Genomic DNA, 24,901 nt, shown 5'->3' on the forward strand with positions numbered 1-24,901 from the left:
TTTATTCACACACACCCACCTTCACTCCAAACCTCCTGTTACACACTGACCCAGCGGCTTTTTCTTCATCAAAGCTACACAATGAGACAAAGATCAGCTCATACTTTCATTCTTACTACAGTAAAACACATTCAACTGACTTTTAAAGTGAAGATTAAAATGTTGTACAGACATCGTCTCCATCTAGTGGTGCTAGAAATAAATTACAGCTTGTTACTTGGGTACAGATTTGTAACATTATTATTATTTTATTTGTATAATATAAAAGTGTTTATAAGTGAAAGTGTTTATGGCTCTTCTGTCCAAAGTGTTTTTGTAAACCTGCAATGGCGACTGTTTTTGGTATGCAGGGGTCAGGACATGAGTTATTTTAACTTGCTAAAGTTTTTAACAGGGACAAAAATGTTTGTGTAGCAGGGCTGGACACGCCTCACTATTGAAGTGGAAGGTAAACACACACTCCTGCAAGAATGGAAATAGTAAGTAAGTACAATGTTTTTATAAAGCTATAAAACTACTTCCACTGACCAAAGTACACAGCATTCATATGAATGAACAAAACACAGACAAATAACATGAACCTGAAGGTATGAACTTACATTGTAGAAAAGAAAAACAAGCCAGTAGCAGCAGTGTGCACATTAAACCATTTACAGAAGGGTCATTAAGTTTGGCTAATTAAAATAATGGCATGGTTTAACAGCAGCTTAGCATTAATAAATTTCCATTAGCACTGTATCGCTCAGGTAGCTTTAGAGAGGACTACAGTCAGTCCTAGACGTTCTTCCAAGCAGTTCCTCTAATGTCATGTTTAGTTCTCCAACATGCTTCTCTAACTCTGTTCTTTCTTCTACCTTTTACAATCTGATCATCTGATAATCTGAGTCTGATTCCTGTGTGTTACAGTGTTTACAGAGTTCAGATACAATTTCTCTCCAGTGTGAATGCATTGGTGTAATTTGAGATGACAATGTTGATTAAAACTCTTGGATCCACACTAAGATCACTGATATGGTTTATCTCCAGTGTGAATGCGCTGGTGTATTTTACGGTCACTTTGTATATTAAAGCTTTTCTCACACAGAGCACTGATACGGTTTCTCTCCAGTGTGAATGTGCTGGTGTATTAACTCTATTCTGCAACCTTTATACGCCCTGCATAAACTGGCAGATAGATAACTCCTCCACCAATCACCACGCTGTAGAAGATGTTTAGTTCAACTCTGTTTAATGGCAAACTGGAAGTAGTTTAAAACTAAAAGAAGTAAAAACAACACGTTTATAAACTTCAGCACATCAAGACATGAATATCAAATAATATTTAAGTTTAAAGTCCATATGCATATTATTCCAAGTTATGCATTTCAATACTAATGATCCAACATGTGCGAATTCATTTAACTTAATGCATCATGAGCTAACCTGATTCAAGCATGTAATACATAATCAACTAATACTCTTAATAAACATCAATTAAAACATCTGTTAACAAATAAACATACCCACAATGCATCCAAAGGCATGAAATGAACTTCACGAGGCTCCACTACATTCTCGTACACGAATCGCTTCACTTAGTGAACCGCTACAATGAATCATCATCAGTTACCAAACGACTCTTAAACAAACAGTAAACATTTACCACATGAACTGTATTAACAGCACAAACTCTGTTGATTAAAATCTAGTACCGACTCTGTTAGTATCTGATTCCGGATGCAGATAATGTTTCTCTCCAGTGTGAATGCGCTGGTGTCTTTTGAAAACACTCTGTTGATTAAAACTCTTCCCACACTGTGAGCACTGATATGGTTTCTCTCCAGTGTGAAGGCCCTGGTGTATTTTGAGCTCACTCTGTCTATAGAAACTCTTTCCACATTGTGAGCACTGATATGGTTTCTCTCCAGTGTAAATGCGCTGGTGGATTTTGAGACTAGACTGTATAAAAACTCTTTCCACACTGTGAGCACTAATACAGTTTCTCTCCAATGTGAATGCGCTGGTGTGTTTTGAGAGTATCCTGTCGATTAAAACTCTTCTCACACTGTGAGCACTGATACGGTTTCTCTCCAGTGTGAATGCGCTGGTGTTTTTTGAGATTACTCTGTATATTAAAGCTTTTTCCACACTGTGAGCACTGATACGGTTTCTCTCCAGTGTGAATGCGCTGGTGTTTTTTGAGAGATTCCTGACTGTTAAAACTCTTACCACACTGTGAGCACTGATACGGTTTCTCTCCAGTGTGAATGTGCTGGTGTGTTTTGAGATTACCCTGTCGATTAAAACTCTTTCCACACTGTGAGCACTGATACGGTTTCTCTCCAGTATGAATGCGCTGGTGTGTTTTGAGATGAATCTGTATATTAAAGCTCTTTCCACACTGTGAGCACTGATACGGTTTCTCTCCAGTATGAATGCGCTGGTGTGTTTTGAGATGAATCTGTATATTAAAGCTCTTTCCACACTGTGAGCACTGATACGGTTTCTCTCCAGTGTGAATGCGCTGGTGTTTTTTGAGATGACAATGCTGATTAAAACTCTTCCAACATTGAGAGCACTGATACGGTTTCTCTCCAGTGTGAATGCGCTGGTGGATTTTGAGATTACTCTGGTACCTGAAGCTCTTCCCACACTGTGAGCAGACGTTTCCTTCTTCCTGTGTGGGACTGAGAGAGGTGTTAATGCTGACAGTACCAGAGGACGTTTGCTGATTACTGGAGCTTCTGGTGGGCGTCAGATCCTCATGTTCAGTCTTAATCTTCACCAGAGTCTCATATTTATCATGGTTGCAGCTCTTGATGTGATTGTGGAGCTGATTTTGGGTTGTAGAGGAACGTGGACACGAGGAGCAGCAGAAATCCTTGTTCAGTTCTGAAGCAGAAAATAATCAAATACATTTATAACATTATAAATAATCAAATACATTTATAACATTATAAATAATAAATACATTTATAACATTATAAATAATCAAATACATTTATAACATTATAAATAACCAAATACATTTATAACATTATAAATAATCAAATACATTTATAACATTATAAATAATCAAATGCATTTATAACATTATAAATAATCAAATACATTTATAACATTATAAATAATCAAATACATTAATAACATTATAAATAACCAAATACATTTATAACATTATAAATAACCAAATACATTTATACATTATAAATAATCAAATACATTTATAACATTATAAATAATCAAATACATTTATAACATTATAAATAATCAAATACATTTATAACATTATAAATAATCAAATACATTTATAACATTATAAATAATCAAATACATTTATAACATTATAAATAATCAAATACATTTATAACATTATAAATAATCAAATACATTTATAACATTATAAATAATCAAACACATTTATAACATTATAAATAATCAAATACATTTATAACGTTATAAATAATCAAATACATTTATAACGTTATAAATAATAAATACATTTATAACATTATAAATAATCAAATACATTTATAACATAATAAATAATCAAATACATTTATAACATTATAAATAATCAAATACATTTATAACATTATAAATAATCAAATACATTTATAACGTTATAAATAATCAAATACATTTATAACATTATAAATAATCAAATACATTTATAACATTATAAATAATCAAATACATTTATAACATTATAAATAATCAAATACATTTATAACGTTATAAATAATCAAACACATTTATAACATTATAAATAATCAAATACATTTATAACGTTATAAATAATCAAATACATTTATAACGTTATAAATAATAAATACATTTATAACATTATAAATAATCAAATACATTTATAACATAATAAATAATCAAATACATTTATAACATAATAAATAATCAAATACATTTATAACATAATAAATAATCAAATACATTTATAACATTATAAATAATCAAATACATTTATAACATTATAAATAATCAAATACATTTATAACATAATAAATAATCAAATACATTTATAACATAATAAATAATCAAATACATTTATAACGTTATAAATAATCAAATACATTTATAACGTTATAAATAATCAAATACATTTATAACATTATAAATAATCATATACATTTATAACATTATAAATAATCAAATACATTTATAACATTATTAATAATCAAACACATTTATAACATTATAAATAATAAATACATTTATAACATTATAAATAATCAAATACATTTATAACATTATAAATAATCAAACACATTTATAACATTATAAATAATAATATACATTTATAACATTATAAATATTAAAATACATTTATAACATTATAAATAATCAAATACATTTATAACATTATAAATAATCAAATACATTTATAACATTATAAATAATAAATACATTTATAACATTATAAATAATCAAATACATTTATAACATTATAAATAATCAAACACATTTATAACATTATAAATAATAATATACATTTATAACATTATAAATATTAAAATACATTTATAACATTATAAATATTAAAATACATTTATAACATTATAAATAATCAAATACATTTATAACATTATAAATAATAAATACATTTATAACATTATAAATAATCAAATACATTTATAACATTAAAAATAATAAATACATTTATAACATTATAAATAATCAAATACATTCATAACATTATAAATAATCAAATACATTTATAACATTATAAATAATCAAATACATTTATAACATTATAAATAATCAAATACATTTATAACATTATAAATAATAAATACATTTATAACATTATAAATAATCAAATACATTCATAACATTATAAAAAATCAAATACATTTATAACATAAATAATCAAACACATTTATAACATTATAAATAATCAAATACATTTATAACATTATAAATAATCAAATACATTTATAACATTATAAATAATAAATACTGTTAGTAATTGTTAAACTGAGATCTGATGCTAAAGTCCTGTAACGTGATTCATCCTGCATTCATCATTTCCTGCTCACACTGATCTGCATGAGCACAATACAAGCTTTCACTGTATGATGCTTCATCCCAGGTTCCTCTGATTCTATTCAATCCAAATCTTATTTTACTCAAGATAAAAAATATCTTACTGAGTTCATCTTTATCTTCAGGTTCTTCTTTCTTCACAGGCTTCATCTGGAAACCTCCACACTGTTGCTCCTCTGAGAAGAGCAGTTCCACAGAAGCGACAAGTTCTGCAGGGATTAAAGTGACTTCACCTGAAATTCATCAATATGAGAAGAAGAATCTCAACAACTGGAGGAAACTGAAGGTTGTGGGTTTGATTTTCTAATCATAAATAAATCCTAGTTAGATTAAAACTTAAATCCAGACACTGTACTGTACCACACTGTCTGGTGGAAAAGTGTCATCATGCTCTATATTTACTTACAGAAAAAAATCATCATCATCATCCTCTTCCTCCTTTTGTATTATTTTCTTCTGGAATCCTTCATGTTGTAGATCCACAGGGGTGACGTCTCCCTCTTCTGCTGACTGCATTATTAAAGATCTAATAGACAGACAGACAGACTATTCAACTATAAACAAAGTTTAAGAATATGACGTGTTTATATAAAACTGTGAGATTTAATCATGAAGAAACTCAATCAGTTTCGCTCAATTGATTCATTTTGGTGAATCGGTTCAAATGAATCGGTTCATCAGTAATGAATCATGTGTGGTGCTAACAGTTAGGGGAGCAGCTAATAGTTTGTTTGTTTAAATAAAACTGGAGTTAAAGCTCCTCAAATCCTCACAGATGTTTTATTATGAACTCTAGTTTTATTATTAATTAGAATGTGGTTATAATTAAATATAAGGGTTATAATTAAATACATATGTTACTTACAGATGAGGCTCTACAGCACAAACACAGCAGCTTCTTGTTCTTCTTATGATGTTTAATGGCGGTTGGCAGAACAACTTAAGACGCACCAGCGTCACCAACTGGACTGGAGTTGAACAGCAGCTTAGCAGTAAAATAGCTTCATTAGCACGCACATCTGTATCTCTCAATTGCTGAGGAGTTAATCTGTGTGTCTACTGACATGCAGCCCCGGTTCTGGAGTGCGTTGCTTAGGGGGCAGTAAGAGAAGAACTGGCCCTGCGTGTGTTACTTTACTTTCGCCCTACACACGGCGTTACTAAGACTAAAAGTGAATACTACTTACAATAATAACCGAACCCCTTTTAATTCCCGCGGTAGCAGCAGTTTTCTTCTGTTTCATACATATCGCCCTAGCTGTCTCAGTCTATCTGCAGCGTTTCTCTCCCATTGATAAAAATACGGGACACCTCGTTTAGTTTCCAAATAAGGAAGAATACGTGTGACGCAGGCACATAAGTGCGAGACCCCCGGAAGTCATTCAAAATGCATTACAGCTCCTGTAATACGAAAAAAAGAGCTTTAACATGAGAGTCTATGAGAGCGATCTGGGGCGATTCTGAATCAGAGCCTGATCGCCCCGAAAGGGCCGGTACTGTACGGAACACAACTCCACGCTGATTGGACTGCGATATTCAGAGGCAAGACTGACTCCAGAACAGTCACAGCTAGTTTAACACTGGTTGAATGTGATGGAAACATTTCTTCCCTTTCGCCCTTTGGTGGTGCGTCTCCCGATCGCCCTAATGAACGAGTCGCCCCTGATGTAAAAACGTTGTTTACACTATTGAGAAAAAATGTTACATGATGTTCTTTATGTAGTTTTGCCTAAAATATGGTTTTGATTTATTATTATAAAGAATGAAAATATAAAAAATGTTAAACAGCCTAAATAAAACTGTGTATGACTTTTTTATAGGTGCAACCCTAACCGCCTACGGTTAGGGTTGCACAGTTCTGAAGGTTGGCAACCCTAGTTGGAGCAGCTAGCACCTAAAATAAAATGCTGATGAAGACTGAATTAAATTGTTAGTGTGAAGCTTTACTTAATTTTATTATTAATGGTAAAGCTGCTCTCTCCATGTTTAAAGTTATGGGTGAGGGCAAATTGACAGATTACTTAAGATGTTAATTATTTAAGCATTAATTTACCCATTGAACGGGTCACCTTGGCCATCATCGCAACAATTGCCCCCCCCTGAGAGATTTGGCAGGAGCCGCCACTGTTATCTACATAACACATACAGCAAAAACATGTAAATGTGGAAGCATGTGTGTGTGTGTGTGTGTGTATATGTGTGTTTGCATGCTTATGAACATTAACAGAGTAGATACGTATGTTAGACACGTATAGATACATGAAGTGATGTAGACACACATATTAACTCATTAGCAATAGTAATGATACACTATGTGGCAAAAATTATTTGGACATCTTACCATGAGCTTGTTGGATCTCATTTAAAAAACCAAACAGTATTAAAAATCAAGTGACTTCTGTGTGATCATTAGTGACTTGTGATCTCCTGAACAGGTGCACAAACATCAAATCATCTGCTTCAGAGCGACAAGAAGGGACGGGCCAACTGCATCCTGAACTAAACAATTTTCCAACAGTGGAACGTTTTGTTGTGATTTTGATACTTGGGTGGCAATGTTTAACTAAAATTAATTTTATTTAGTGTTTATTCTAAATTACCTCAGTTTTGTCAATTAATTTCAGTCAATTATATCAATCACGTAAATTTAAATCACTGGAGATGTAAAAGTAAAGTCTGAAGTTTATTTTTGTTTTATTTACTTTGCAAATGGTGAATCATTACGTTTAGTTTTGTGGTGTCAGCATTCTGTGGTGTCAGCATTCCATGGTGTAATGGTTAGCACTCTGGACTCTGAATCCAGCGATCTTGGTGGGACCTCACTGCTTTTATTTGGGGCCCGGTGTGAGGTCCAAGGTTTTGAAACTTTAGCAGTTTCAGGATGGTAGCATTCAGCGCATGTGCAAGTACAACAGAGCGCTTGTGGGGTGTAGACCACGATTACTTGTGCTAGTTGTGTTGACCAAGCAGATCACCATTCAGGAAGGTATATCAGTGCCAAAATACGAGCCAGTTTGTTCAGTAAAACTTTATAAGCCAACAGCAGCAAATAAACTTAATAGTCACATTAGATTACATGTTAACTTCCATCTATCCATCCAGCTTCAATACCATAAACACAGGTGGGTGTTTCCTCTTATAGTTTTCTTATTGTTCCTCATATACAGTAGAAACTAATTCACACAAATATACATACAGCATTTTACATGACTTACATTCTTATCATAAAAGCTTTATCTAAGTTCATGTCATTTCACTTTACAGAATAGCCTTTCAATTCCTTGTTTGTGTTTAGGATTAAATGTAAATAACTTCTCTGCTCAGATAAATAGGTGTAGTTTGACTTCACCCATCATGCTTTGTGTCTTCATCTACTTCATTTGCACACGTTCCATAGATAATGAGCTAGTACTTCACACAAGAAGGTGTGAATAGTTGTCTGATGATTGACCAATGCAGAGTTTTTAACTGGTCTTGGGTCTTTGTCCTCAGCTCTATTTAAGGACTAAACTCTAGACCTGTAGCTGAGTCACTTGGTAAGAAGGTTCTTCTGCACGTTCTTCATTAGAAACGACCTGCTGGAGACACCAGCTTTGTTAAAGTGGCTGCCAGGATTCTAACAGGAAGGTAAAGGGTTTTCTTGTTTGTTTCTTTTACATTTATGTTGCATTTGTTGATCTTTTTATTTTATTATGTTATTTAATATTATTAGGTTAATATATTCAGACTGTTTAAAATAGCTTTATGCTCATAATTGTGGTGATTTATGAAGCCTTTTTTACTCCCAGCACACCAAAGATTTACACTTGTGAGCTAATTATTAGTCCTGTCATGAACTGGATTAGATTTGCTTGGTGCAGGACTGATGTTGAGAAAGTCAGATCTCTTATATCTTTATTTATATCAAGTTATTTATAGTTATTTAATTATTATTATCTGCAGTATTTATAAGTATTTTATCCTGATGTTCTTTGAATTCAGATTCTCACTTAGACGTCAAGTGAATTTAATGTTTTTATTACTAGGTGATGAGTTTAATATTATTGTGGTATTAATGTAGTAAAAGTAATTCTAATTAATCGACTTGTTTCTTTGTTTCTGTTGCTTTTCAAGGAAACAGTTTCTACAGTCTTATCAAAGCATAAACATGAAGAACTTTCATCACTGCTCAGAGTGTGGGAAGAGTTTTACTAAGCAGAGTAATCTCCAACAACACCAGCGTGTTCACACAGGAGAGAAGCCATATCACTGCTCAGAGTGTGGGAAGAGTTTTACTACACAGAGTAATCTCAAACAACACCAGCGCATTCATACAGGAGAGAAGCCATATCACTGCTCAGAGTGTGGGAAGAGTTTTACTACGCAGAGTCATCTCCAAGGACACCAGCGCATTCACACAGGAGAGAAGCCATGTCACTGCTCAGAGTGTGGGAAGAGTTTTACTACGCAGGGTAATCTCCAACGACACCAGCGCATTCATACAGGAGAGGAGCCATATCACTGCTCAGAGTGTGGGAAGAGTTTTACTACGAAGAGTCATCTCCAAGGACACCAGCGCATTCATACAGGAGAGAAGCCATATCACTGCTCAGAGTGTGGAAAGAATTTTACTATGCAGAGTCATCTCAAACAACACCAGCACATTCACACAGGAGAGAAACCATATCACTGCTTAGATTGTGGAAAGAATTTTACTGTGCAGAGTAATCTCAAACTACACCAGCGTAATCACACAGGAGAGAAGCCATATCACTGCTCAGGGTGTGGAAACAGTTTTTCTTGTCGGAGTACGCTCCAAAAACACCAGCGCATTCACACAGGAGAGAAGCCATTTCAGTGTTCAGAGTGTGAAAAGAGTTTTACTCAAAGCAGTGACCTTAAAGTACACCAGCGTGTTCACACAGGAGAGAAGCCATATCACTGCTTAGAGTGTGGAAAAAGTTTTACTCAACGGAGTACACTCCAACAACACCAGCGTATTCACACAGGAGAGAAGCCGTATTACTGCTCAGAGTGTGGAAAGAGTTTTATTCAAAGTAGTGACCTTAAAGTACACCAGCGTGTTCACACTGGAGAGAAGCCGTATCACTGCTCAGAGTGTGGAAAGAGTTTTGCTCAACATGTTAACCTAAAAAAACACCAGCGTATTTACACAGGAGAGAAACCGTATCACTGCTCTGTGTGGAAAGAGTTTTGCTCAACAGGGTACCCTTCAAAACCACCAGCGAATTCACACAGGAGAGAAACCATATCACTGCACAGAGTGAGGAAAGAGTTTTACTCAAAGTAGTGCCCTTAAAGTACATCAGCGTATTCACTGTAAGTTGTGAGATTCTTTTTTACCATGGGTCAACTATGTAACTTTACTCCAGCTGAAAGGTTTACATTGCTGTCTTCAGGATTTCCTCTTTAGTGATATTTATTGTTAATAGCTGTTCTGATCTAAAAGATGCTGCTGCCTTTGACCTTTAAAACTGAGAAGTGATTTGTGAGATAATTAAAATGAGTGAAATGTTTATTTTGTACTTTGGTTTTATATTATTTGTACAAACATTTGTTTTATGCAACTTTAAACCTGTAATAAAAGATGAACATTTTAAATGTATCTTTATTTGCTTTAACTAAGCTAAAGTTTTTAACAGGGAAAAAAATGACAGTTTGTGTAGCAGGGCATATACCCACATACCCGATTCTACACTGACAGCCCTTCAGTTATGGACCTGCCACACAGAAACGATGGAGAGCTTTACTGTTGTTGAGCAAAACAGATCTTCGTGTGAGATGACTGAGGTTCATGTATTTTTCTTTTAAGAATAATTAAAAGCTGATGCTTTTAACCTCATACTTTCCTAATACCTTTATTCTACACTGTCTACATTTCTTTTAGTCTTCTGTCATGTGCAGTGCAAGAATTCACTAAATTACACAGCAGTTCTCTTTTTATTTACTTATTTATTTTTGCCATTGACAAAATTGATTGTAAGCATTTATAAAGGTCATGCCACGTTCATTAGGTGAAATAAAGCCAGAATTAAAGATGGCAGAAGAACAGGGTGGTATTCTTACTTTCAGTGATTAAATTACTCAGGTTAGAAAGTCCTGATACACAGCACATGCTCACCTGACTCTCAAATATGCTACCTTTAATCATTTAAGAGGGTAATGATCCCCATAAGGGGATTGAACCCGCAACCTTGGCGTTATCAGCACCACGCTCTGACCAACTGAGCTAACCGGCCAGTTCAGCTTTTCAATAAAATTAAAATTTCAAATTTTAATATTAAAATTTTAACATTATACACCTGAGATTTTTGTTTACGTGAACAATGTCTGAAATTGGACAAGCTTGATTAGTTTGTAATCTGTGTTAAGATGATGAATGAACCTAAACACTTGCTTTTTAAGCTGTTAATTACTTATTTATTTATTTATAAAAATAAAATAAAAGTAAGAGACAGTTAAAGGTCCTTCTGTATAAAGTGTTTTGTGTGGTTTTGTAGGCAGCAGTGAGCGACTTTTCTGGTACATGGTTAAGGAAAGGTTGAATCCAGATGATTTGTTGTGGTGTTTTTGTACTAAATGCAGGTGAAAGAGGATCAGCAGCAGCAGCTGAGCGGTGTGTTTGGTTCTCTGTGTGTTTTGTCTTTGTTTCAGGATCTTTTATTTGAAAAGCTGCGTGTAGAACAGAGAAAGTAAAAGACGACACACAGCGGAGTGAAAGGCTGAACGACGGACGTCTATAAGAAGCAGCTTGTTTACATCATCTCTTGCTTTTAAACTACTACACAATTACTGAACCCGCTCCATTATGCTTTACACCTCAGTGTATATTATCTAGAAACAGATTCTCTTCATATAGAAATATGCTTTACATTTGCTTGATGGTAATAACTCTTAGTGAAGTCTTAATGAACAATTAAAACATCAATTCAGGTTTTTAGTTCAACTGAGAAAAAATATTAACAGTAGCTAAACTTCCTAAACCCCAGAATCTACATGTACAAATCCTACATTCATTCCACAAAGTTCACAAAATACATTATTTAATGAGTGAAAACTTGATGTTTGGAGCTCCTCTGGTGTGCAGGCTGGTACTGTGTATCAGCACTACTTACTGTGTGCAGGACCTGAGTCGTATCTGCTCCAGTCGCTGGTTGGTGGGATTAAGCTCAGTAAAGAACTTTACGAAATATATAGTTTAGATAGTTTACACATATAAGAACCCACAAAACCTCTTAGATGTGTATTAAGAAAGTCTGAACATAAGAAATGACTAGACAGGGATGTCTGAAGCAGGACTGAGATCTCTGATCATTAAAATAACATGAAACTGCTGCATTTCTGGTGCAATAACAACCAAATTCAGTTTAGAAGCCGCTTATTTTTACAGATCTTCCTTTTAAGTGTGAAGAATCTCAAATGGTTTTTGTGCTGCCATGCAGCTGGTTGAATGGGGGTTAGTGTAGAATTATGTACAAAGATCTAAAGAGAGAATAGATGAACTGGCCGGTTAGCTCAGTTGGTTAGAGCGTGGTGCTAATAACACCAAGGTCATGTAGTTGAACTTTGTTTACAGGTGAACTTTGTTTATAGTTGAACTTTGTTTATAGTTGAACTTTGTTTATAGCTGAACTTTGTTTATAGTTGAACTTTGTTTATAGTTGAACTTTGTTTACAGGTGAACTTTGTTTATAGTTGAATTTTGTTTATAGTTGAATTTTGTTTACAGTTGAACTTTGTTTATAGTTGTACGTTGTTTACAGTTGAACTTTGTTTATAGTTGAACTTTGTTTACAGTTGAACTTTGTTTGTAGTTGTACGTTGTTTACAGTTGAACATTGTTTATAGTTGAACTTTGTTTACAGTTGAATTTTGTTTATAGTTGAATTTTGTTTATAGTTGAACTTTGTTTACAGTTGAACTTTGTTTATAGTTGTACGTTGTTTACAGTTGAACTTTGTTTACAGTTGAACTTTGTTTACAGTTGAATTTTGTTTACAGTTGAACTTTGTTTATAGTTGTACGTTGTTTACAGTTGAACTTTGTTTACAGTTGAACTTTGTTTACAGTTGAACTTTGTTTATAGTTGAACTCTGTTTATAGTTGAACTTTGTTTATAGTTGAACTTTGTTTACAGTTGAACTTTGTTTACAGTTGTACGTTGTTTACAGTTGAACTTTGTTTACAGTTGAACTTTGTTTACAGTTGAATTTTGTTTACAGTTGAACTTTGTTTACAGTTGAACTTTGTTTACAGTTGAACTTTGTTTACAGGTGGTTTGTAGAGTTTTATAGTCACAGTCAGGTGAAAAGTGTAAGCGAGTGTCCTTAATTGTGTACTTAATTATCACTGCACCATCTACACTAAACATGTTACTGTACCTCTAAACCATGTATTACGGTACCCAAAGCGTTAAAGAGGGTAAAACTGCTGTTTACAGTTTAATAAACATTATTTACCGCGTTCTGATGCACAAAATCCACTCAGTTCAAGAAGAGCATCGACTCTGTTATTAATGAAATACATTTCAGACATTTTTACTGGAGGAATTTGATGTGATCGGATCTCAAACTCATGTGAAGTGTCTGTTCGGTTGTTAATACCACTTTTTGAAGAGCAATAAAATAAACAAAATAAATTGTTATCAGGTGCCACCCCGACATCCATGAAGAACACTTACTCTAGTACTAATCTTGTGGTTTTGAGATAATTTTACTGTAGGAATTCAAAATAACTTTTTGCTGCCTGGTGCCACAGTAGCTTCAGTTTATAACAATAACAACAGCCCATTACAACAGTCTAAAGCAGGGGTGCACAACATACGGCCCGCGGGCCAGATCCGGCCCGGCAAAACTCTCGATCCGGCCCGCCAAATAAAGTGCTGATGCATTTTTAAATAAATGATGCTGTCACTTTAAATTCACCGGGTAATTCCATGAACTTGCGACTGAAAAGTAAATGATGTAAATACAAGTTACCTCAGCGGTACCATGTGTTTGTCCAAACCAAGTATGAGTAAAAAAAGAAAAGTGGATCTCGAGCAGAGGAAATTTAACCCTGAATGGACATACAGGTATTTTCTCATGTCTGCTGTGCTTGCGACCACATTAATCAGTTGGTGTCAGAAAGATGCTGCAGTATCTCCCACTGACCAACACATTTCTTCTAACTACCTGATTTGATATAACTGTATTTAGTGCTGGGCGATTTTCACGATTAATTCGAATGAACGTTTTCACATGATGTTAGAAATGTGACAATCGCGATTGTTTACATACTTTATATTTTAATTAAAATACCAACATGTTATGAGGCAGAAACTGACCAGTATATAGACAGCAAGGATTATACACGGTAATGGTTAGATTTAGAAATAAGGACACAAACACGATCGGCAAAACTTCACAACGAGACTCAAACAGAAGAGTTTAAATAAGATTCATGGAACCGAACACAGCTGAACTGAATCAAAACTCCGGAGACGGTGAGCGCGATCAGGATTGGCTGACCGGGGACATGTTATAGTCACGTGACAGTCCAGGGGCTCATGGAAATTGTAGTCCATATGGTTAGACGTGGAATGTGCCCCCTCCATCCACTCCCCAATCACAAGAGGACAAAATCAAAGCTGAGCTGAGTGTTTACTTGATGTCCCCCAGTGTAGATACTGATACAGACTCACTTATATGGTGGAAACAGTAAACAAGCTCGAGTTCCTTTTAAAAAACCTGTAAAGAACTGTTTGTGGTTTTGCACTTTTCTTATGCTGCACATTATTTAAAGTGAGTTGTTTGTGAGTTTTTTATATAAAGGATATAGCTAATTAAGATGTCTGTTTTGTTCAAATTGTTGTTAATTATTGTTATATTGTTATAAAGTTTGATTTCCTTGAAAGGATAATTATAGGTGGTGCTGTTACTATTTTTGCATTTCTGCCGTCTTTTAAATAAAATTTTTTCAATTGCATTATACAAAAAAAAAAAAAAATTGCAATCGAGACTCGATAATACACTTGAAAATAATCGAATTTTTTTTTTTCAATATCACCCAGCCCTAACTGTATTACAAATTCATGTGGACAGAACTGTAAAAATGAAATGTGTGGCCCTCTGGTTTAGGTGTTTATGTGAAATCGGCCCTTGGTATAAAGAAGTTGTGCACCCCTGCTCTAACCAATTGAGCTAATCCATTAAGTTTTTGTTTTTAAAATCTTTGTACATAATTCTACACTAACTACATTCAACCAGCTGCATGGCAGCATAACAAACATTTGAGAGTCTGCACACTTTCAGTGAAGTAGTGATGTTTCGGCTCCTTTTAGAGAGCCGGTTCTTTTGGCTCGGCTCACTAAAAAGAGCCGGCTCTTTCGGCTCCCAAGTGGCTCCTTAGATTTTTTTGTTGCTTAAATTAATTTATTACCAAATTACATGTAAAATGAATTACTAATGTAAAAAAAAAAAACCATTGTATTAAATGTTTATTATTTAAATTGCTTTATTTATATACTCAACATGGAACAGAGTGCTCCAACAATAAATTATAAAATACAAAAACAAAGACCCATCTCAATTAGACAAAAAGATCTGATTGTGTATATTAATTGTACATTTGCATCTAGAGCGGGACGGCACGGTGGCTCGGTGGGTAGCACTGTCACCTCACAGCAGGAAGGTCCTGGGTTCGATCCCCAGGTGGGGTGGTCCGGGTCCTTTCTGTGTGGAGTTTGCATGTCTTTCCCATGTCCATGTGGGTTTCCTCCAGGTGCTCCGGTTTCCTCCCACAGTCCAAAGACATGCAAGTGAGGTGAATGTTCCTGTCATGAATGTAACCAAAGTGTAAAACGTGACATTAAAATCCTAATAAACAAAACAAAATAAACAAGCATCTAGAATGAAACAGCATAACATCAACGAAGCATCACTCACACTCAACAAAATATAAATGAAAATGTGCAAAACAAAAAGAAAATCCAGGTGACAGTATTATTTGTAAGTATTTAGTGAAGATTAGCATTCAGAAAAACCAAGGAGCTCATCTTTGATGGGTTGATCCTGTTTCTCCTTTCTGTTATGATCTGCCCTGTTAAAAAAGATTCTCTCTGAGGGGACAGATACACAGTCTATGTGCCATCACATGTAAACACAAACGCCACCATGTATCTTGACCAATCACGTGCGGTTTTGACAAAAAAAAATGTTCGCGACCGACCCATCACTACAGTGAAGATCTGCAGAAATGAGCGGCTCCTAAACTGAATTTGGTTGTTATTGCACCAGAAATGCAGCAGTTTCATGTTATTTTAATGATCCGAGATCTCAGTCCTACTTCAGACATCACTGTCTAGTCATTTCTTATGTTCAAACTTTCTTAATACACATCTAAGAGGTTTAATGGGTTCTTATATGTGTGTTCTGTTTAAACTATATATTTCTTAAAGTTCTTGACTGAGCTTAATGCCGCCAACCACTGACTGGAGCAGATACGACTCAGGTCCTAGGATTTGTACGTGTAGATTCTGGGTTTTAGGAAGTTGAGCTACTGTTAATTTTTTTTTTTCCAGTTGAACTAAAAACAACCTGAATTGATGTTTTAACTGTTCATTAAGACTTCACTAAGAGTTATTACCATCAAGCAAATGTAAAGCATATTTCTGTATGAAGAGCATCTGTTTCTAGATAATATACACTGAGGTTTAAAGCATAATGGAGCGGGTTCAGTAATTGTGTAGTAGTTTAAAAGTGACAGTAAGTCTGTGTCTGTTTCTGTTACTTATTCTGAATTGTGTTTGTTTGTAAACTGTGAATTAGTTCTTAATCTGGTCGTGATGTTAGTGAATTAAACCTACATCACTCTGATGATCTGATCGATGAGCTGTCTGTTCTGACCTGCTGCTTAAGCCCGGCTAGCTCAGTCGGTAGAGCATGAGACGCTTAATCTCAGGGTCATGGGTTCGAGCCCCACGTTGGGTGAGTAGCTTTGTTTAACATCTACGCAAACCAAAAGAACATTCTTCCAATTTGGACAGAACTGAAGGGCTGTCAGTGTAGAATCGGGTATGTGGGTATATGCACTGCACTTGGACATCAGTTGGTTAGAGCGTGGTGCTAATAACGCCAAGGTCGTGGGTTTGATCTCCGTACGTACACTTTTGGACTTAAACTAACGAACGAGTGAGCTTTCTCTAACTAGCAGGTCCGATTGACCTGGGCTTCAAACGTTGTCTCTGACAAGTGTGAGCTCTGTGTACTTTGGTCAGTAGAAGTAGTTTTATAGCTTTATAAAAACATTTTACTTACTTACTATTTCCATTCTTGCAGGACTGTGGGTTTACCTTCCACTTCAATAGTGAGGCGTGTCCAGGCCTGCTACACAAACTGTCATTTCTGTCCCTGTTAAAAACTTTAGCTTAGTTAAAGCAAATAAAGACACATTTAAAACGTTCATCTTTTATTACAGGTTTAAAGTTGCATAAAACAAATGTTTGTACAAATAATATAAAACCAAAGTACAAAATAAACATTTCACTTATTTTAATTATCTCACAAATCACTTCTCAGTTTTAAAGGTCAAAGGCAGCAGCATCTTTTAGATCAGAACAGCTATTAACATTAAATATCACTAAAGAGGAAATCCTGAAGACAGCAATGTAAACCTTTCATTTAAATACAAGCTGCAGTAAAGTTACATAGTTGACCCATTGTAAAGAAAGAACCTCACATTTGGGTTGTTGTAATAACACAACGGTTAAACTGCACAACACAACAACCTTAAAACATTTTCACATGCATTCGGCCTTTTCTTTCCTGTATACCAAAAACAGTCACAAATCAGGTCTACAACACGTTACAAAAACACTTGGGTCATTTTTATTTTTGCTTTCTTTATCTTGAAAGTTTACATTGTATTGAAACTAAAATAACCAAATAAGTAATTAACATTTATGTTCATTCATCATCTTAACACATATTACAAACTAATCAAGTTCATCAAATTTCAGACATTGTTCACGTAAACAAAAATCTCAAGTGGAAGCACAAGATTCATTTATTTATAGATGGTGCTGTTTATGGTTTTACACTTCAAAACATGAACAGTTTTCAAAAAAATAACAACAAACCCAACAGGAACATTTAATAATTAAAAAAATAAAATAATAATAATAATAATAGCAATAATAATAAGAATGTCACAAATCTGTACCCAAGCAACAAGCTGTAATTTATTTATTTATTAATTTATTTTGGTTTCAATACAACATCACATCAGCAAGAAAAAATGTGATTTGTAAGGTGTTGCAGGCAGCAAAGACGACTTTTCTGGTACATAGGAAAGAACAAATAAATATTACAAAATATTACCACCGATATCAGCAAGTAACTTTGTTTAACTGCCTTTGAAAATCAAAGGTCTCCTTGTTCTGAATTTATTATTAGCTAAACTTAAAAAAGCCAAATTACAATCTTTACTGTTTAACTGACTTTTAAAGTGGAGTTTATAATCATGTGGAGTTCATCATCCTCATCTAGTGGTGCTAGAAATATATTACATCTTGTTCAATAGGTACAGATTTGTGACTTTATTATTATTATTATTAATGTATTTTTTATTCTTTTTAATAGTATTTGCATTATTTTATTTGCATTTTTCATACTGTCCCAACTTTTTCTGATTTGGGGTTATAATAGACTTGGGAAGAAAGAAGTTTAAGGTGTAAATGATCACATTTACCATTTTGTAATGTACAGAAATCTTCTCTTTTATGTTTTTAAATATTCAGTTTGTCTTTTATTTAATTTAGTTTTAATATCTGAATTTAGATGATAAATATTTAAGAAAAGAAGAAATCAGATTAGATTAGATTCAACTTTATTGTCATTGTGCAGAGTAAACAAGTACAGAGCCAATGAAATGCAGTAATACACGCGATGTACACGCGCCGCCATCTTGCCAAATGAGGAAAGGGGGTAAATACTTTTTCACAGCACTGAATAAATAGTGATTAATAAATTGAAAAAGAAAATCTTCATAAATGTATCACTGCCTCACAGATTCTAAAATCACTCAAACAGTTTAATGTTACACTTTCATGTACATTTTACATTTAATTTGTTAAATCTGACAGTTTCACTGATCCTGAATGAAGATGAAACCCCGGGTAGAGGAGCTGAGTGAACGTGGTCTGAACTCTGTGGAGGAGCTTCATTGTATCAGAGACGCTGTAGAAGGACAGAGTTCCTGCTTCATAATCCACATACACTCCTATTCTAGAGGCACTCCGCATTGTGGGAATTTCAGTCTTTTTGTTATTGTGCCAGAATGAAAAGTTGGATGGAGAACAGTACAAACTCCAGGACTGATCATTCCGTCCAAACCAACACTTATTACCACGTCCCTTCCTGCTGATGCTTTTATATGACACTGCTATACAAACCCCATAATCCCCACTCCACTCAACCTCCCAGTAACAGCGTCCACTCACACTCTCTCTACACACAACCTGGAGGTAAATATCAAATCTATCTGGATGATCAGGATACGACTGTTATGTTCCACTGCAGGTCACCACTTTGTTCTCCTCAGACAGACGGAGGATTTTATTTACTGTGTTTGGATCCAGTGTGAACCGACAAACATCTGGAGAGGAAACACAAAATAAACCAATTAACATAGAAGAGAGAGAGAGTGTGTGTACAGTGTGTGTGTGTACAGTGTGTGTGTACAGTGTGTGTGTGTATGTCTAAGTGTGTGCATGTGAGAGTGTGGCACTAAACAAACACACACAAACACTGCACATACACACAAATGCCACACAAACATGGACATACATTAAACAAACACTGCACAAATACACACAGACACATAAATACTACTCAAACACTACACACATACACAAACATGACACAGACCTACACAAACACACACAAACACTACACACACAAATATTACTCAAGCACACACGAACGCTACACAAACACTACACAAACACATAAACACATGTACACACAGACATTACACAATCACACAAACCCTACACATACACACAAACACTACACAATCACACAAACACACACATACATTACACAAATACTACACACACAGACTACACAAACACACACACATTACACAAACACACACACAGACACTACACAATCACACAAACACACACATACATTGCACAAACACTACACAATCTCATGAACACTACACAAACACATACAAACCCTACACTGAACAGGCATACAGATACACTGCACAAATGCTACACAAGCACATACACAGACAGTACACACACACAAACACTATGCAACACACACATACATTACACAAACAGTACACACACAAATACTACTTAAGAACACGTGAATGCTACACAATCACACACAAACGCTACACAAACACATACAAACCCAATACACTACACAAACACTGTACAAATACACACAGACACTGCATATACACACACAAATACTACTCAAACAGTCATGCTAATAAAGCTCTTTTGTGTGTGTTTAAGTGTGTGTGCGTGTGTGCGCATGTATGAGACTGTGTGTGTGTAAGCTTGTGTGTGAGTGACTGTGTCTGTGCAAATGTGTGTTTTTTAGTGTGTGTGTGTGTGTGTGTGTGTGTGTGACTGAATGATTGAGACTCATAAAATCTCCTGGATCAAAAATATACAGACAGCAGTTTAAATGATTGTTTAACTTGTTTTAACTTCATGACCTCTGAAGTGTGACAAATATACAGATAACTGGGGGGTGCAAATACTTTTTCACTGCACTGTGTATGTTTGTGTGCTTGTGAGAAACTTACATTGTAGAAAATCTTCTCTGATTTCAGGTTCAGGAGGTGAAGTAATCCGGACTTTCTTCACTGCAGAAAGAGTAACAGTACAATCACTAATCACAGTAAATACATATTTACACCAGAAACTGTCGCAGGTACAGCCAGTAAGAAGTTTGGCATGTTCTCCCAGTGTTTTTCTAAAGTGATCTTAATTTTGAGTGACTGACCAAGTGTGAGTGTATTTCATTCAACCCTGGACTCACTGTGACCATGACCAGTACTGGGTTAATGAGTAAATGAATGATGTTGTTAGATGTAAAATGTTCATGTTGGTGGATTTGATTGTTTTGTTTCATGTTTGAGTACTGAAGCATTTGGAAAGACAATTGAACACTGAGGGCTTGAACTCACCTTCATCTGGTATCTTCTCACACTGATCTTTCCAGAATTCTTCTACTTTCTCTCTCAGCTGAGATACAGACTTTGTAACATCATCAAATGAGAGGAAAGGACTGATTGTGATGGCGGCTGATTCTGCAGATCCAGCAGGAGCCGAGAGAGACAGAGTGATGTTTCTCCTAATAACATTAACAGTATTTCATGATCTCTCAGAAAAGCTAATTCTGATTCTCACAATTTCTTAGAACCCCGAGTGTTACGACTTTATGGGTCATAATGTGTAGGGGGGGTTTCACTATGTTACAGATTTGTGGAAAATGTACGAAGATGCACAAAGCTACCAAGAGGGGGAGACGCCTATAAAAAGGAGACCTCTGGGAAGACAGGACAGGATGCTTTGCTTGTGATGTTGTTTCTGTTGCGTTTCCGGCTCTCCCCAACATGTTTGAATGAATGCTAACAATAAACAACGAATAAATTTTGACGAATTTATTACTTGGACTGGTGCAGCAGTAATATAATTATTTTTAGTGCTGTTACCTGGAGGAAATGGACGGGATCCTCTGTGTGTGAAAGCTGTTCCAGTTCAGCATCTTTTCTCTTCAGCTCTACAATCTGCTGCTCCAACTGGACTTTCAGGACTTTTTCAGCTTGACTTACTTCTGCTGTCTCTCGATCTCTGATCAGATCTTTTAGCTCAGAGCATCTTCTATTAATTGAGTTGATTAGTTCAGTACAGATCCTCTCAATGTTCTTCACTGCTGTCTGTGCAGAACACTGTTAGAAGATTCAGAAAGAGGAAACGTTTCTCACTCAGATATTTGTCCATCCTTTACATTTATATGTGGCTACTGGCCAGACTTAGACTTTCATCACTCATAGCTTGGTGATGGTGCTAAATCCTTGAAAATTTTACAATTCAATGTAGTGATCTTATAATTTACTATATTACTATTGTATACAGTAATTTATGTTTAAGCATCTTGATCCTTAATCCTTGAATCTTTTTGGGTCCTAAGTCCTAATCTAATTTTATCAATCTCATAATTATTAGCACACCCTCAGAATTGTTGTACAGCATCAATCACCAACTAACCAGGCAGAATTTGAAGAATCTTTTAAATTCATGAACAAAAATGCTCCATCACTTGCAAAGTTACCTGAGATATAAAATATCAAATTTTTATTAGAGATGGAGGAGAGTCGTCCTGATCCAGAGAGCTTTTTTGTTTATACAACTTACCTTGTGAGACTCCACAGCGTTTATCAGCTCACAAAGTTCCTTCTCTCTGTTCTGGATTTTCTCCTGGAATTTTCTCTGGATCTCCAGCAGCTGCTTCTACACAGAATAACAATTCAGAATTTACTTGCATTGTGTATGAGCACCACATAAACAATGTCAGTGTAAATGATAATGAGTTGTTACTTGTTAAATAGAGCTGTATAATATTTTACCTGTTTCTCAGTTCTTTCTGCTGCAGCTGATATTGTATCATGTCCTTTATGATTGTCTAGCATACACAACACACAGATACACTGCTGATCAGTACGACAGTAAACCTCCAGCAGTTTATCATGCTGAGAGCAGATCTGATCCTGGAGTCGTCTGGAGGCTTTAACCAGCTTGTGAGTCTTATAAGAAGGAATTTGATAATGAGGCTGAAGGTGAGTTTACTGCTTTGGATTTTCTTTCTGTACAGGAATCACACTCCACATCTTCAGGTCCAGCAGGAGGTGGAATTTGGGCTTCTCTCTTCTTCAGATTCTCTACAACGTTTGCCAGAATAATGTTTTTACTCACATCAGGTCTTGGAGTGAAGGTTTGTCTACACTGTGGACAGCTGTATCTTCCCTTATCATCCTCCTGATCCCAGCAGTTATTAATACACACTATACAGAAACTGTGTCCACAAAGAATAGTTACTGGATCCTTCAGTGTTTCCAGACAGACTGAACAGCTGAACTCGTCCTGAGTAACTGAAATTTTGGACACCATTTTTCTACACATAAATAGAAACACCAGTCAACACAGCAAGTTATTTACAGTAGTTCAGACTTCCTGGTTTAGTTTGTGTGTTTAAATAAAATCAACAATCTGAACTACATAAAGTAACAATACACAGTAATGTACAGAAGTGTGGAAATGTATAAACTTACCTGTGTTCATAAACTTAAATTACTAACAAAACTACAAACACAGAAATGGAACAGATCCACACTTAATTTCTGCTGAACTAAAGGGGAGAGAGAGAAAGAGAGAGAGCTTACATGTACAGAGCATTATGTTTTTATTTAATTAAACAGCACACCTTTATTTACTATTTAAGATTCCCTCAATGATTGGCCAAACATGGCAACTAGTTATTCAACACTAAACTTTGGTATCTTATCACCAGGAACAAACACATGTTCAACTCCACCTTCAGTTATCACCTTCACTCACATTATCCCTGCAAATAGCCAGGGCCAAAGCTAGAGAGAGAGAGAGATTGTCCTAGATCACACCCTTTCATATGATTACCTAGGGCTCAAAATCAGCGCCTCAGGAGGCTTCGGTCTGGCAGTGGATGTACTGAAACAGAAGGCCTGCAGAGCCCTCTATTCAATTAAAAACAAATTTATTAAGATTGACATCCCAATTGGAATCTGGTTAAAGATCTTTGACAGTATAATCCTGCCCATTGCGCTATACGGTAGTGAAGTATGGGGTCCACTCAGTCATTGTGACTACACTAGATGGGACACGCATCCCACTGAAGTCCTGCATGCAGAATTCTGCAGAATGATTTTACATGTCTAAAGAAAAACCCCAACCAATGCATGCAGGGCTGAATTAGGTTGATACCCATTAATTATAAATATTGAAAACAGCCCTTAAATTCTGGATGCACCTAAAATCCAGTCCCACAACAAGCCTGCAGTTTCAGGCACTCCAATCCCAAGAGCTCTACACTGAAAAGAGTCCCCTGTGTCAGCTGGTCCAGAGACTGACCCACACACTGACCCCTAACAACCCTAACTCTCTGACCAGCACTGCTTCCCAAACGCCAATCAGAATCACCCAAATTATCAAACACCTCAAAAACACTTATCTGGAACATTGGACTTCCTTCTAAACTGCCCAAAATACACAACAATCAGACACAAGTATTTTGATCAGTTTGGAAGAGAGGTGAGCGGCTTCAGAGCGCTGTCAGACAGCGAGAAACTGGCAATTATATTAGGAGAGGGGCCATCAGCCTCCACTGCAGCCAAATATGTACAGGAGTGTCACACACTCCGGGACAGTGAGTGAAACACCAAATAAACACCCCCCCCCCCCCCCCCCCCCACACGCACACCCACCACACACACACACACTAATATTTTCTCTCTTTTTGTGTGAACAATTGTTTTATTACATAATGAATATTTTCTTACCATTTTTTTTATGTATATACTTGTTCTTTTTTCAAATATTTATATATACTAATGTAAGCTTTGACAATACAAATATGTAAATTTGTCATGTCAATAAAGCAAATTGAATTGAATTGAATTGAGAGAGAGAGAGAGAGAGAGAGAGATGAGAGAGAGAGAGAGCCGGGTTAATTGATAGATGTTTATTTATGCAGTGTTTTATAATTTATACCTTTACATTGTTCGACTTACTATCTTGTGTCTTTTATTATGAAGAACT

At 35.2% G+C, this 24,901-nt stretch overlaps 1 non-coding gene and 1 pseudogene across 1 annotated transcript; both read right to left on the bottom strand.

The window, feature by feature from the left end:
• Positions 1-6,422: 6,422 nt before the first annotated feature.
• On the bottom strand, positions 6,423-23,218 carry LOC134306857 (tripartite motif-containing protein 16-like protein; annotated as a pseudogene).
• On the bottom strand, positions 11,204-11,279 carry trnai-gau (transfer RNA isoleucine (anticodon GAU)). Its single transcript has one exon. It is a non-coding gene; the product is annotated as a tRNA-Ile (tRNA).
• Positions 23,219-24,901: the final 1,683 nt, after the last annotated feature.

Source organism: Trichomycterus rosablanca, unplaced genomic scaffold (assembly GCF_030014385.1).
Source record: "Trichomycterus rosablanca isolate fTriRos1 unplaced genomic scaffold, fTriRos1.hap1 scaffold_230, whole genome shotgun sequence".
NCBI classification, from domain to species: Eukaryota; Metazoa; Chordata; class Actinopteri; order Siluriformes; family Trichomycteridae; genus Trichomycterus; species Trichomycterus rosablanca.